The sequence below is a fragment of the Leptonychotes weddellii genome, chromosome 3 (assembly GCF_054177405.1).
Source record: "Leptonychotes weddellii isolate Sample4059 chromosome 3, ASM5417740v2, whole genome shotgun sequence".
NCBI classification, from domain to species: domain Eukaryota; kingdom Metazoa; phylum Chordata; class Mammalia; order Carnivora; family Phocidae; genus Leptonychotes; species Leptonychotes weddellii.
In genome coordinates, this window is record NC_138371.1 from 83,461,939 (window position 1) to 83,476,699 (window position 14,761).

At 41.6% G+C, this 14,761-nt stretch overlaps 1 long non-coding RNA gene and 1 pseudogene across 1 annotated transcript in view; one reads left to right on the forward strand and one right to left on the reverse strand.

Annotated features, from left to right (window-relative positions):
- LOC145720567 (uncharacterized) overlaps positions 1–14,761 on the forward strand; it is a 136,387-nt gene that overhangs the window by 68,032 nt on the left and 53,594 nt on the right. The gene's annotated exons all lie outside the window — the stretch shown is intronic.
- Positions 12,201–13,074, reverse strand: LOC115942228 (ras-related protein Rab-40C pseudogene; annotated as a pseudogene).

Consider the following 14,761-nt stretch of genomic DNA (forward strand, 5'->3'; position numbering starts at 1 on the left):
CAGTGAATGTTAATACATAATATATAGCAGGACCTTTCAAGACAGCCATTCTTGATCTTTTTGGTTCATTTGTTTGTTTGACTCTTCCCTACTCCTAAATATACTTTATGGCATATCTTTGATTTTTGCAACTAAAACAGTTGTGATTTACTTAAAATTTGATTTACAGACGCCATCAGTAGGACATACTCTTTGAACAGTATTTCAGATCCTGGAGTTAGGTGGCTTTGAGCCATGCTCATTCTCTTATGTACAATTAGCTAAGGAGGAAGAGGTACACACTCTGAAGTCCATTAGACCCAAGTTGGATCTCTACCCCTTCTCTTTACCTCTCTGACTCTCAGTTTCCTCCTTTGCAATAAGCTTACCTGGAGCAATGTTGTAAGATGGCATTTTGCAGATGAACAATGAATACTAGTTAGCTATTATAATTGTGACTGAGAGCTGAACAAAACCAACTGTTGCATTTGACAAATTACCTCTTGCCCTGCTCTCTGAAGCCTGCCTCCCTGTCCCCCTATAGGTCTTACACTCTATGTCCTCACCTTCTCTGGCTACTCTATCTAAATTAGTTTTCACTAAACCTCTCCCACTGCCTCTAGCTCACGGGTCCCTGTCCCCACTCCAGCTCCTCCTTTGTCATCACAACTCTCCATTTCTTCCTTGGTGTTGACCACCATTTGTAATCCTAGAGTGTAAGTCCTGTAATTGTCTTGTTCAACGTTATAGCTCCTGTGCCTCACCCAGAGTCCAGAACAGAGCTATTAGGCAATCAGTGAGTATCTGATGAATGGATAAATTATACTATATTTTGATCATATTGGGCAACCAATTTGTATAGGAATTTTTTGGAGTTAACTTCAGTGAGATTCCTGGAAACTGTTTCTCCCTTCCTAATGTGAGGAAGACATGTTTGTCATCAAACAGGATCAGCCCAGGTACTAGACTTCCCGTCTGCTGCCCTACTCCCAAGGGCTTCACCACTGAAGAATATTGACAATTATTTCAAAGAAGGTTCTATTCTTGCAGAAAAATGTGTAAGCCTGGATCATCTTCAAAAGTTCTTAGTAATGCATGAATAGAGAACATCTAGAAAAATAGGTAGTTTCTCAAACGAAGCTTCTGTCAAAGAAAGGAATACAATGAATATAAAATCTATTGGTCATGGCTTAAGATGACAATCACAACCCAGCTACCCGCATTTTGCCAGATGCTGAGGGAGCATGTCAGACTGTGTTAAAACACTGATCATGCCCTGCAGTCGCTTCCGAGCTGGCTGGAGAAGTCAAGACTGACATCCTTGAAATCTAGTGAGAATACAAGTCGACATAAATTACTAGCTAAACCTTGTTTTACAGAGGAGTACTAAAGTTACTGGAACTTTAGGCAGAATGCCCAAGGAGAGGGAAGATCATTGAAGGCTGAAAGCTTCCCAAGCTGGGGCTTGAGGAAAGAGCACGAAGAATGGAGAGGCGTGGCCAGCGGAAGAGGGGACGATGCAAGAGTAGCGCCCCCTGCTGGTAGTAGGTTTGCCGTTCACCTAAGGAAGGACGAGAACTGGGCCCTGGAAGGGGGAAGTAAGTGCCGCGGCCAGGCAAACTGCCATTACACGTTGGACAGCCCACCTGCAAAAGTTGTTGTTTCCTGGCCACTTCTCTGCGGACTCCTGCCTTCTCCGGAGCAAAGCAAAACTACACCAACACCACCATAATAACTGCAACAAAAAGGAAACAATAAATTCTCTACCTACAGGATTGGCAGCAGAGATTCCACGCTTCTGCCAAAAGGAACCATAAGGACAGCGTTTATGAAAATGGGTCTGGCTAAACAGTTGTTATTTCTGATAAAGGACGAAAGATTGAAAACAAATGATAGCAGGACACAGAGCATGCCCGTGTGTGTGTGCGTGTGTGTGTGCGTGTTGTGTTCATGCATGGTGTGTGTGCGTGGGTGTGACTGTATGTGTATGGTGTATGTTCATGTTGTATGTATGGTATGTGCTGTGTACAGTACATGAATTGTATGGTGTATATGCGTGTGTGTGTGTGTGTGTGTGTGTGTGTTTGTGCGTGTGTGGAGGGCGCATGTTTCCCTCCCTACCCTGGCATCTGCTTGTCTATCCTTGGTTCTGGGCTCCCTGAAGGAGGGTTGGGGTGCAGTCCCCTTCTCCCTTTTCCACTTCTGGCACACTTGGCATCCCCCTTATGACCCGTGCCCACCTGTGGGGACCCTCCCTCCCATTGATTTCCTCCCCAGTGGTGGGAGGGGAGCCACGCGCCCCCTGTGAAGTGGGAAAGCAGAGGAAGTGACTTTGATGGATCACATTGTACTAGAGGCCCAGCGCTAGCAGGTTAGAGAGGGGGCAGCTCCAGCCCGCGGGCCTCCAACCAGGGGGGGGTTGTTCTGAGATAATTTTTCTCATTAACCTTGATAACTCTCTGCTGATATATGGATCTGTTTGCACTAACGCAGGGCTTTCTTTTCTTTATCTTTTTTTTTTTTTTTTTAATCTGTCTACACTGTCTAGGGAGGAGAATGCAGAGCCTCATGGTTCCCTGCAGCTGCGAGGCCCAGCTGTTGAGGAGCCAAGTTGCCAGCTTCTGGGTGCCCCGGGCTGACCTGGAGGGAGGAATGCAACAGTCCCTGTTTTCAGTACCCTGGCTTTTCTTAGCCATAAAACTCTCAACAAATATAGACTGCATGTTGGAGGGAGTGAGAGGTTCAGAGATTTAAGTATTTGCCTGCCCCAACACCCAGCTAGCTGCTCTGGCTCTTTACAATCGCCCTCTTTGTTCAGATACTCTGGACTCTGTCCCAGTTGTTCTTTGCTGTAAAGTAGTGGGGCATATTCCTAATCATTATCTAGGGTGTCTTTCCCAGAACACTTTCTCTTCTCCCCAGTTAACATGAATTTCTGTATCATGTACATACTTCTCTTACGGTATTTATTAAGTCTCTCCCCTTGGTAGGCTGTGAGCACTTTGAGATCCGGGCTATCTTTTTCATCTTTGTTTCCTCAGTATTAGTATGGTGTCTGGCACAGAGTAAGCACTTGATACATGTGTGTTGACTTATGAATGAGAATAAGACATGAAATTCGGGAGTACCTTAAATTCCTGAGGGAATTCAGTTTTAAGACGAATTTATTACATAAGTTGCATTGTATCCATTTGGGTCCTAATGTTGTATCCTCCGATCCGCTCATCTAGACGCTTGAGTACCTTCCCAGAGTTTCTCACAGAAAGAGAGGCCAAGACAAGTTGATATACCGAGGCTCTTGTCCACTATCATGCAAACATAGGGCCCAAGAATTTAATATATTAACAAATACTTTTATGAAAACCCAATGCAGGATAATTATGTTGTTTATGAGATAAGGACAGCAGTTATTTTATTTTTATTTTATTTTATTTTTAGGACAGCAATTATTTTAAAAATAATTCACAATACACCACAGTAAGTATGCTCCAAATATGCGACACAAGTGAAATGACCATCTTTCACATAAACTAACTTAGAAACTACATCAAAATTCAAAAGTAAAGCTCCTTCATTAATAAGATGCTCACGCAGAAGCTTTTCTTCATCTGATCCTCCCCAGCCACATACACACCCCAAACACCTTCACCCCTCCACCAGGCGGAAACCATTCAATAGCCTTTGCTTATAGACTGATGCTCAGTTTTAGAAAGATGCCATTGTTTCAAGAATCCTCCTAATTCATTAATGAGGCCAACAAAGATGTCACGTTGGGTCATAGGGCAGGGCGAGTGGAATTTAAAGAACTCTCCAGGCACCCTCCTCTCTGCAGAATGCAGGAGGAGTCAGCAGGCAGCTGCAATGGAGTTGGAGCGAGGGTTGATGTTCAAGGAAAGACTTGGGCAAGACAGAGAGGGATGGCATTCTCCCTTTCAACAGGGGTGGTTCTCAAGCTTAGTGAACTTGTCATTGCTGACACTGCTGGTCCTGAGAGCCACTGCTCTATAGGAACCTGACCTCAGAAAAATGCCAGGTTACCTCAAAGTTATTGGAACTGGGAGAGGAACCAGTGAGTACTGTTTGAATTATAGAAAATCAAAAGCTGTAAAGGATCTTATAAAGCTCCTGGTCTGTACCCTTATTTTATAGACAAAGAAACAACAGCAACTCAGTGAGGGCAAGTGGCATCATTTTAAACATAAGTGACTCAATATTATACCAAGAGAGATACATTTTTGGTCATGAGGCCAACTGAGACCACTCAAGTGGTTCCTTGAGCTACTAAAGATATTGTAACGATTACAGCAATATACACCATGGGATTTAGAAGGGAGTACTTGTTCTTTATCTAAAGATTCTGGTTCCTGAATTTGATGTGAGGAAAACTGTGTTCAAGTTGTGCTCATAAAATGATCTCTTCCTACTATGTGCCAGGCACCCTGCCAGGCCCTAGGGACAGAGCTCAGAGTCTAGTGGAGGAGGCACATTTTTGACAGTAGGGTTAGAGTTGGCCAAAGACAAGTTCTCAGAAAAGCTTGGCCTCCAGCTTTTTATGAGCATATCAGACTTATAGGTTATGGATGAGTGGAAGAAGCTGAAATGGTTGCAAAGTGGAGTTCCCTTCAAATGTGTCTGAGCCTTTTACAAATGTATAGATACATCTGAAGTCAATGAAATCATTATGCTGTTGGCTTATGCTTTGAGGAAGCCTGGCAAGTAAGTCCCAGGCAGAGCCAGTGGTCCCTATTTTTGCTTTCATCACATGGTTTTTAACCTATCTCAGCCTTAGTTTCTTGTCTAGCTAATGAGGTGGATTTAATAAAATGAGATAATGAGAGTCATGTGCCTCACATAGGGCTTGGCATGTGGAAGACATGCAATAATATTGTAGCTTATGCCAAAGTGAGAGAAAGAATGTTTAAACTAATAGCAGATAATACTTTAATTTTGTTTATGATGAAATCGACAACATTATTATCTCCATTTTGCTAATAAAAAACAAAGGTTCAGAAACATAGATAAACCTGCTTAAAGTCATGCAGTTAGTAGGTGTGGATCATGAATTCAAACCCAAGGCTGTCTAAAACTAAATTTGTTTTCTTAATGATGCCTTCTTAATGATACTTTAGCCTGTGGGAGAGAAAAAAGTCTGAAAAGAACTGTTTGTTACCTGATCCAAGGAATGAGTTGACCTACAATACCTTGCTTTTGATGCTGCAGTACATCATCACTTCAACTTTCTTAACATTATTTCATAAGGTAAGAGTTAAAAACTAGATCTGTGGTCAATTGCCATATCCCTCACCTCCCCCCCTTACCTAACACTTAGTCTGCTTCGTTCATTTATACTACCTGTTTCTTTCCTTTGGTGTCTGAACTTACAGACCTTGAATACTCATTTTATATTTCTTCTTATAAAAACACCCTGATATATTATACCAAGTCTGTACAGGTAAGTTCATAGCAAATTTACCCAAGCAGAAAAACAAAGAGAAACCAAAAAAATGGAAACAACCCATATGTCCATTAAAAAGTGAATGTACAAAGAGCTGTGTTATATCCATAAAATGGAAAGTAGTAGTACTAAAGTGGAATGAACTACAAATACACATAGGAACATGGATGAATCCTGAAAACATTATGAGTAAAAGAAGTCAGACACAAAGAACACATAGTGGGTGATTCAATTGGTATGATATTCTAGAACTACAGCTTTATAATCAAACTCACCATGGTGACAGAGAGCAGATCAGTGGTGGCCTGGGGTCAGGATGTAGAATGAGTGGGGGATTGACCTAGAGACATAGGGAGGTTTTTGGGGTGATAAAAATGTTCTCTATCTCGATTGTGGCAGTGGTGATCACATGGTGTATATGTTTGCCAAAAGGCATTATTATAGATGCATTGAATTACATGTAAATTATATCTCAATTAAACTGAGTTTTAAAATTGGATCTTGTTGGGCTGACTGGGTAGCACAGTGGGTTAAGCATCCATCTCTTGGTTTAGGCTCAGGTCATGATCTCAGGGTTGTGAGATCAAGCCCCATATAGGGCTCTGCCCTCAGCACAGAGTCTGCTTAAGACTCTCTTGTATTCTCTCTCGGCCCCTCCCCCCCCACACACTTGTGCGTGTGCTCTCTCTCTCAAATAAATAAATTTTTAAAATAATAAATAAATAAATTGGTTCTTACTTTGACCAGCAAAAGGATGAGTGGCAGCACAAGGCCTTTGAGAAAGGAAAGTACTAGATAATAGGATAAGGTCAAACTATACCCACTTGGCAAACGTGCTAAGGGCTTGATGGTAGCAAACTTCCTTGTGTCTCTGAAAATATCTGCTAAACAATATTTGCCTGAAAAATTCCTAGTACTCTAGATTTATTTCATAGAGACATTAAAAGAAAGCAATATAAGAAACATAAACTCATACTATGGTAGAAAGCATATTTAAGGAAATGACCCTTCAAAAGACTGTAGCATGCCATGATTCTGAGGATTTTATCAGGAGCTTGAGCCCATGGTGCAGAAGAACTGGGTGCAGAAGTGCTGGGAAGAGTGAAAGGATTGATTCTGAAAAGGCAGCTGGCATTAAAAGACAGAAAATTATATTACTCCTTACTTGAAACAAAGAAAGGAAATTCCCATTATTTCTGAATGAAGATGAGACTGGGTTAAGGAATCTAGTTCTCCAAACAAGCTAGATAATATATAGCCCAACACCACAAGAACCACAAACACTGGAAAATATTCCACATGGGACCTCTTGTTTATGATATTTGATCTGGAACTTGACATCTCGTCAAGATGCAAATAATCGAAGAAACTTAAAGATTAGCTAATGGAAATGTAGGTAATTTACATACAAAACCTGGAATTCACCTCAAATGCTTTATTGTAGTTATAATTCACACAAATCCTCAGTGTGGTACCTGGCACAGAATGGGATGTAAGTAAATCTTTGCTAGAAGGAAGAGAGGGAAAGAGATATGGAAGGAAGGACCATATTTTAAGTTTTGGATTACTCCATGTATTTAAAGACAAAAAATAATGTATTAGATAAAAAAGTTCAGTAAGTAAAATACATTAACTTTTTTTAAAGATTTTATTTATTTATAAAAGACATTAATTTTTTAAAAATTTTATGCCACACCTTCCAACCTACCCCCTCCAATAATCTATTGATAAGTGAGTTAAAATATATATTTAGAATAATTTTAGAAGTCCATAATTATGAAAGGCATATATAGGGATGAGTGCTAAGAATGAATTTCTGTCTCTGCATTCCTCCCTTAGCAAACTCTGGGTGAGGAAAGAGAAAACATGCTTAGACCACTCAGGGGATGTCACACGCTCAACTAGGCATCCGACTTAAGGATGGGAAATGGGCCATGATTAAGGAATCAGAAATGGGCCATGATTATTGAGTAGCCATGGCAGTTCAGCTGATGGATGATCAATGGACTTCAACTCAGATGCACAGTTTGACTGACAGAAGAAAATTGTCATTCAGGCTAATGGGGGACTTGAATTGGACTCATGGTGTTAGAAAGTGAGAAAAGGGTAAGTCTTCCCAAATGAGAAAAAAATAATCTCTGGCGAGTCCATCCTTTTAGCCTGAGTCCCTTTGATAGTCAACAGTATAAAAGTTTGCATTTTCAAATGATCTTTTTCAGTTAGGATTTTATCAACATTCTTTCTTGGTATTATTTAGTATCTTTTCTCAGACAGAGGCTAGAAATTGCCTTCTTTCCTCCAGGAGAGAGTAACTGAGCATTATAAAGGTTTTCTGCCAAAAGCATGGGGCCTCAGATAAGTAATCTCATCCTTCACCCATGATAAATAAGCTATTAAAAATCAAGAAAAAAAGGTAACAGTTGGAATGTCTGAAATGCACAATGTTGTAGAAATCTCATTTGTAAGACCACAAGTCTTCTCCATTGTTTAGCCACAATGCTGGAGTCTTCTCTATTTATATTTTTGTTTGGGGATTTTTCTCTTCCCCAGGCTGAAGTGCTTTGTGCATGAGACAGAAAAGCTGCCAGGACTAGTCCATCTGGCTGGCCAAATGGATTGCGTTCACTGGAGCATTGCCAGATGTGTATCAGTAGAAAGTTTAATTTCTGGGCAGTCTAAGCCCTTGGTCCCTTTCTCAGTTTAATGGAAATCACGTTTCCATTTTCCAGAAACTCCTGCAATTGGCCTGAGTGTCGTCACCCGGTCTTGCCTCCCAGTCTCAATAGAGATCACCCTCCTCGAGAGTGGAGCCTCTCCTCTCTATCAAGTCCAAAGCAGTGAAATGAGTTTGACAAAAGGGTTTATGCTAAGTGAAAAATCACTATGCTACATTTGATTACATTTGTCTGACCTTGAACAATTTTAGGAGCCAGAGTAGTCATTTTAGTTAAGTAATTTAGTTTAAATTGCATAATTAAGAAATAAAATTTCATGGAATTCCCTAGATTAATTTGCACTTATACTTAAGAGCATCAACATTTATAATCAATTTAAAGAGGAAATAGGCCTAGAGTATTTTATAGTTTGCAGTGAAACCTAATTGGATTCATTTGGGCTGAAATAGGAAATACAGAGAGATCTGATATATTTTTAATTTCCCACATCTTAAGGACAAATAATGGCATTTAATCTTTGTGAGGCACTGAGTTTTAGACTTGAAATTGCAGAAATTGTGGCTTTCAAAGATAAACTGGCTGATTCTCCTGTGTTCTTACATTTTGGGGAAGGCATTCAGCAGAGCAGGATTGTGGCAAGAACTCACAGGCCAGGTTGGCCTACACATGGTAAGTAGGTGATGGCCACCGAGGAGAGTGTTTGGGACCAGTGTTCTTGTCAGCCCTCTGTATGTGTTCTCTGCCCACACTTGTCACTCCCCTCTTTCAAAAAAATATTTTAAATGGGAGTGTCAGATTTGAGTGTTTAAGAAGATTCTGCCTGAGGTATAGGGAAGGGATTTGAGGGGAAATGGATGGAGAGAACAAGGGATCATTTTTAAGCTCATCTGTCTATCCTAGTCACAGATCCTGAGATCCTGAATGGAGACAGCAGTAGTAGAAGTGCAGAAGAGGAGATATTCTAGAGGTAATACCAAAAGGACTTGGTAATCTATTGGGAGAAGATGTGGGAGAAGGAAGAAATGAGGGAGTGAGAGAAAGCAAAGATGACTGGCAGGTTTCTGCCTGGGGTGACAGCTAGTTATCCACATATCCAGACACCCAAGTTTGTCCAGGCCTGTAGTACTATCCTCTTATAGTCCGGTGTGTCCCATTTTGGCAGATAGATTTGTATGGTCACTTTAGTAGAAGAATGAATGACAGTCACATTGAGAATATTATGAAAGAGATGTGTTAGAAATGGAGATTTTGGACTTGAGATGCCTGTGGTTAACTGTATTTATTCATTCACTTCCTTCAAATCTTTGTTCAAATCTCCCTTTCTCAATGAGGTTCTCTTGAACATCTTCTTTAATCCTTCAACCCTCTGCCTTGTCCCATTCCTGATCCCCCTTATCTTGCTCTACTTTTTCTTTAATCTTAGCACTTAACATCTTCCACTGACTAACATGTTCATTGACCATTGCTTATCTGCTATGATGGGAGCTCCTTGAGGATAAGGATCTTGATCTCTCCTGTTCACAGATGTATTCCAAGTACCTAAAACAGTGCCTGCTTTTTAGTAGGTGATCAATGACTATTTTTGAATGAATGAATGAGTGAAATTAAGGAACTCAACAAATACATACTGAGAACCAACTATGTTTTGAACTCCTGTGTGTGTCTTAGAAATGTTTGGTAGTTTCCAGGATGCTCAATAGAAAGTGAATACATGTGACTCTGAGGCTTGAGGAATGGTCTAGGCTAAAGTTATGAAAGTGTATATCAGTACTAAGCAGATCATGTTTGCGCTATGGCATGAATAATACCCCTTAGTGAAATCATTTTAAGAGGGGGCTCAGGATTGAGCCTAGAGATTAACAAAAATTAGGGGAAGGTGTGAGGTGAGAAATTTGAATGGAGACAGAGTAGGAATAGCCAATGAAAAAGCATAATAAAAAAAGGGCCGTGTCATGGAAATTGAGGGGGATTAAAAATAATTTTTGTAAAGAGAGAGTTATAAAAAGTATGAAATAAACCACATTATTCAAGTAAAGCCAGAATTGCCATTGAATTTATTAGAAAGATGGTTGCAATGGAATTAATTGTATTCACATTTGGAAGCCCTTGCCCCTAATATGACTGTATTTGGAGATAGGGCCTTTATAGAGGCAACTAAGGTCAAATAACTTCATAAGGTGGGAGGGGTTGCAAAACAAATAGGACTGGTGTCCTTGAGAGACACCAGGATTGCACTTGCAAAGAGGAAAGGCCATGTGAGGACACAGAGAGAAGGCAGCTGTCTGCAAGCCAAGGAGAGAGACCTCAGGAGAAACCAACCTTGCCCACACTTGGATCTTGGACTTCTAGTCTCCAGAACTGTGAGAAAATACATTTCTGTTGTTTGAGCTACCCAGTCTTTGGTATTTTGTTATGGAAGATTTACCAGGCTAATACAATGGCCATTATTGATATTGGAGTAATAACATTCTCAGGTATTAAAAGCTGATATCATAGAGCAGTAGGGTAGGGAGAGAATGGGGAGAGTACACTCCCCTTTATATAGAATTGTGGCTAATTGTGGGGGAAAGAAATTGCCCAGGAACCAGAGAGGCTGTGTTGAAACCCTAGGAAAGCACAATTAAATCATGGTTACCATAAATTTCCAAGAGACGAGTTGATCATCTTCACACTATAATATGCATAATTATGCATGTTGATTAGAGCATATTTCTTTGTTTTGTAACTGAAGGAAATCTTGGGAGAGTTTTTAATTTGAACGAGGCAGGAGAATCTTACAAGGACATTAGCAATGAAGTTGGCATTGGCACTCTTTTGGTGGGATTTTAGAGTCACTAAATCAGCTGGACTTCACTATCTAAATTATATCATGTTGATGCTATGCCCCAAGTTGTAGAAGAAAGTTTAGTGTTGTTTGAGATTGTCTCTCAGAATTTTTTAATGCACATCTTGGGTTTTTTTTCTCAAACTTTATCACTGACAGTTTAAAGTCAGGATCGAGTTTTTCTTTCTGGAGGGCATAGTTTACTCCTACTAATAGAACTTTCCTGAATTAGCATGTTATACTTTTCAAAGTGAGTTTGAATTTATTGTGTCCTAATTCCTTCTCTCCCTCCCAAGGAATTTGCTCTTGCAGGTACTCCACATCTTCCCTGAATCACCCATTTCCCATCACCATACAAATGCATTGTTAGTCTCCACTATTCAAAATAATAATAAAACACACCTTCTACCCACATTGTCCAAGGTATCAGTAATTTTGTTCTTCTATCTTCTCTACGATACTCACTTCTTAGCTGGTCTCATGGTGATTCTCAGGTATACACATCATCACCTCTAAGCTGATGACTCCTTAACCTTCCCCTGGACTTTTGTCTGGTAAACCTGGGCATTGATAATTAACATATACAAAAAAGCAAGCATCTTGATTCTCACTACCATCTCTAATCTAGTCCTTACCATTAATATTCTACCAATAAACAGCTTAATTGACCCAGGTGCTCATGCCAAAACTCATCAATCACCCTTAAAACTTTTTCTCAATCCATCACTAGAGTTGTGTTTGCTCTACCTTAAAATGAGACACTGATTTAAAAAACAAAACAAAGCAAGATGAAAAAACAAAAACCCATGGTGCTCATAAAGGCTGGTGCAGGTAGCCAGGGGTGGTACTTACTGCCCAAAGCTTCCAAAGGGTTCACTTATTCCCTTGTCCCCAGTGGCCCCCGCACAGCCCCCATGCCCTTATGTGAAGTGCATGTGATTTCAAAGAAAGATTGAAGTTTTGACAGCAGATTCCTTCCCGCCTTTGCCTCAAATCCCCTTCCTCTCCAAATGTCTCAAGTTCATCCCCACAGCTGACATGGGAACCACTTGGCTACATCGAAGAAACCCTGCCGGTGATTTAAAAATGTACAAAAGAGGTAAAACATCTATATAAATAAGAAAGGAGACCCAGGCCTCCTGGGTTTCTAGGGACTGCCTCCTGGCTGCTTCTCAGCTGCACCACCGGGCCCTGGACTTGTTCTGCTTAATTTTCCCACAGCACGAGCCTTGCAGCCCTTGGTGGGGCTTGTTCTGGCTGAGACAGCCTAACCCACTAGGCGCGTCCTGATGCTTCCCAGCTGGGCCAGGAGCATTCGCCAAGGGCGAACCCTGCCAGAGCGCATCTGGCCTGCCCCAATAGATACTGCGTTTGCTCCACAAGCAGTTCTGAGACGGATGGACTCGGACCTCCTGAGGCTGTAGCCCTTGTGGCCACGCCATTGCCTACCCCACCTGCCAGTGAGTAGCAGCACAGGTGCATCCTGGATGCAGTTGCCAAGTGATAAGGACTTGAGGTAACTGGCAGTGGGAGTTTGTCTTTGAGGGGTACAGGAGTGTAGGAGACAATGGCCTCAGCACTTGGTTGGGCCAACAGGTCTTTTCCATGCCATGCTGCATGAGCACGATGCCGGACGGTTGAGTGAAGGACTTGATGACGCTGAGGTTGTACAGCTGGCTGACCTTGAATAAGGTTGGGCAGTTCTTTTCAGCGCAGGCACACCTGCTCTATCACGACTTGCTATTTGAAAACCAGGTGTGGCAAGTTGCCGGCCAGGATCCTGGAGACCCTGGGGGGCATGCTCACTGATCTCCGTGATACACTCATTTGCACTATAAAAGGACCAGCTGTTAGTGATGCCACACACCAGGAGGATCCTCTGAGCGCCCCTGAACACCGTGCGCAAACTGTGCTGGCCAGACACATTTGAGAACTCCAGCTTGACCCACTGGCCCCACTGCAGGATGGTAGTCATCTAGTAGTCGATCCGGTTACTGCAGGCTTAACGCAGACCAGGCGGTACCTTCTTGCATGCGCTCCAGGATCTTGCCGTGGCCCACGTCGCTGTCGTCCACCAGTAAGAACTTGAGCAGGTAGCTATAGCTCTTGACCAGACTGCTCTGGGTCCCATCCTTGATCATGTGCACACAGGACACAACCCTATGCTCGTGGTGCTGGCTGGGTAGGAGGCCACGGGACATCCCCTGGGAGCCCTCAAACCAACCTACTCATGGTGTTTCAGGGAGGCAGTGCAAGGCGGTCCCTCCTCGGCACCACCTGTCTCACCTCAACCTGAGGTTCCTGCTTCTGCTAACAACCTCCGTACCATTAGCATGTCTTTCCTGGGTAACTGAAATAGTCCCTAAACCAGTATTCTTGCTTATTCTGCTCTTGCTTCCATGATATATTCTTCATATAATAGCCAAGATGATACTTTACAAATATAAATCATATCAAGTCTCTCCTGTCATAGTCATTAGTACTACCCACTGACCACATTGTCCCCATGCCCCTTTGGATACCTGGTAGGATTGTGTTTACCTACCTTCTTGTGGATGAGTGGGATTATGTGGCTTGTTCTGGCCAATAATTTTTTTTAAAGATTTTATTTATTTGAGAGAGCACATGAGCAGGGGGGAGGGGCTGGGGGAGAATCCGGCTCCCCACTGAGCAGGGAGCCCGATGCCCCAGGACTCTGGGATCATGACCTGAGCTGAAGGCAGACGTTTAACCAACTGAGCCACCCAGGCACGCTTGGCCAATAAGTTTTAAGCAAAAATGACAACTGGATTACTGAGGCAGAGTATTTAATTGCTGTTTCAAGACCCTTCCCACTGTTCCTTGTGGAACAAAATACATTAAGACCTCACCATATTTTCCTCTGCATATTGGCTGCAGAGAAACTGTGTGCATTTTAAGTTCAATTCCAGAAGCTGTGTTGATCCTTATTGTTGGAATATTGCCTGTAGCCTCCCAACTCAAACCTCTTCAGGCTACCATATATTCAGAGAGGGTAAATTGCATCCTCATGCCTAAGGTATATGTGTGACCATGTGAAAGAGATAGAAGGAGAAAGAGTATATGTTGAGGTCAGGGAAAGCAGATGAAAGGAGGAGCATCAGGATCCAATGAAACCAATCAGACAGATTGTGGCTCAAATCCCACATCTGTCATTTGATTGTCAGAACTTACATATCCTCTGTAAGTTTAGGTCTCCTCATCTGTAAATTGGTAATGAAAATATCCGCCTCATAGAGTTATTGAGAGGATCAATAAAAATACCTAAGTAATTAGTATAATGTCTGGTTCTTAGTAAAAGCTCAATAAATGGTAGTTCTGATTATTCTTTTTATTAATATTATTGAAGAAAAGAGATGGTAGGGGGAAATCCCAGCAAAAAAAGTCAACAGCCTCAAAATGGAACTATTAGGGAATTGTCTTTAACATACTTTATGAGATAAGGTTGTGCAAAGCTTCAAACTCCAGGAAAACTATGACATGGTAATATTTTTCCTCCAAGAATTCTTTTTTTCTTTCTCTTTCTATTCTTTCAGGATTCATAACTAATTGTGGCTATCCATTTGCTCAAGCGTGATCATTCATTCTTTTATTCATCATTCATTCATTCAAAGGCATTTACTATAATCTGCTTTGTCCAGATATTGAGTTAGGTGCTGGGGACATAATAGTTAATACAAGCACAGCTCTGCCTTTATGGAGAGCATAGAGAAAAGAGACAAAGTCTATTACAAATGGTAATTGTATATGCCTCCTCTTATTGCAAGCAACAGTGACCCGGTGAGCTTTCACACAAAGGTCTTAATGAAT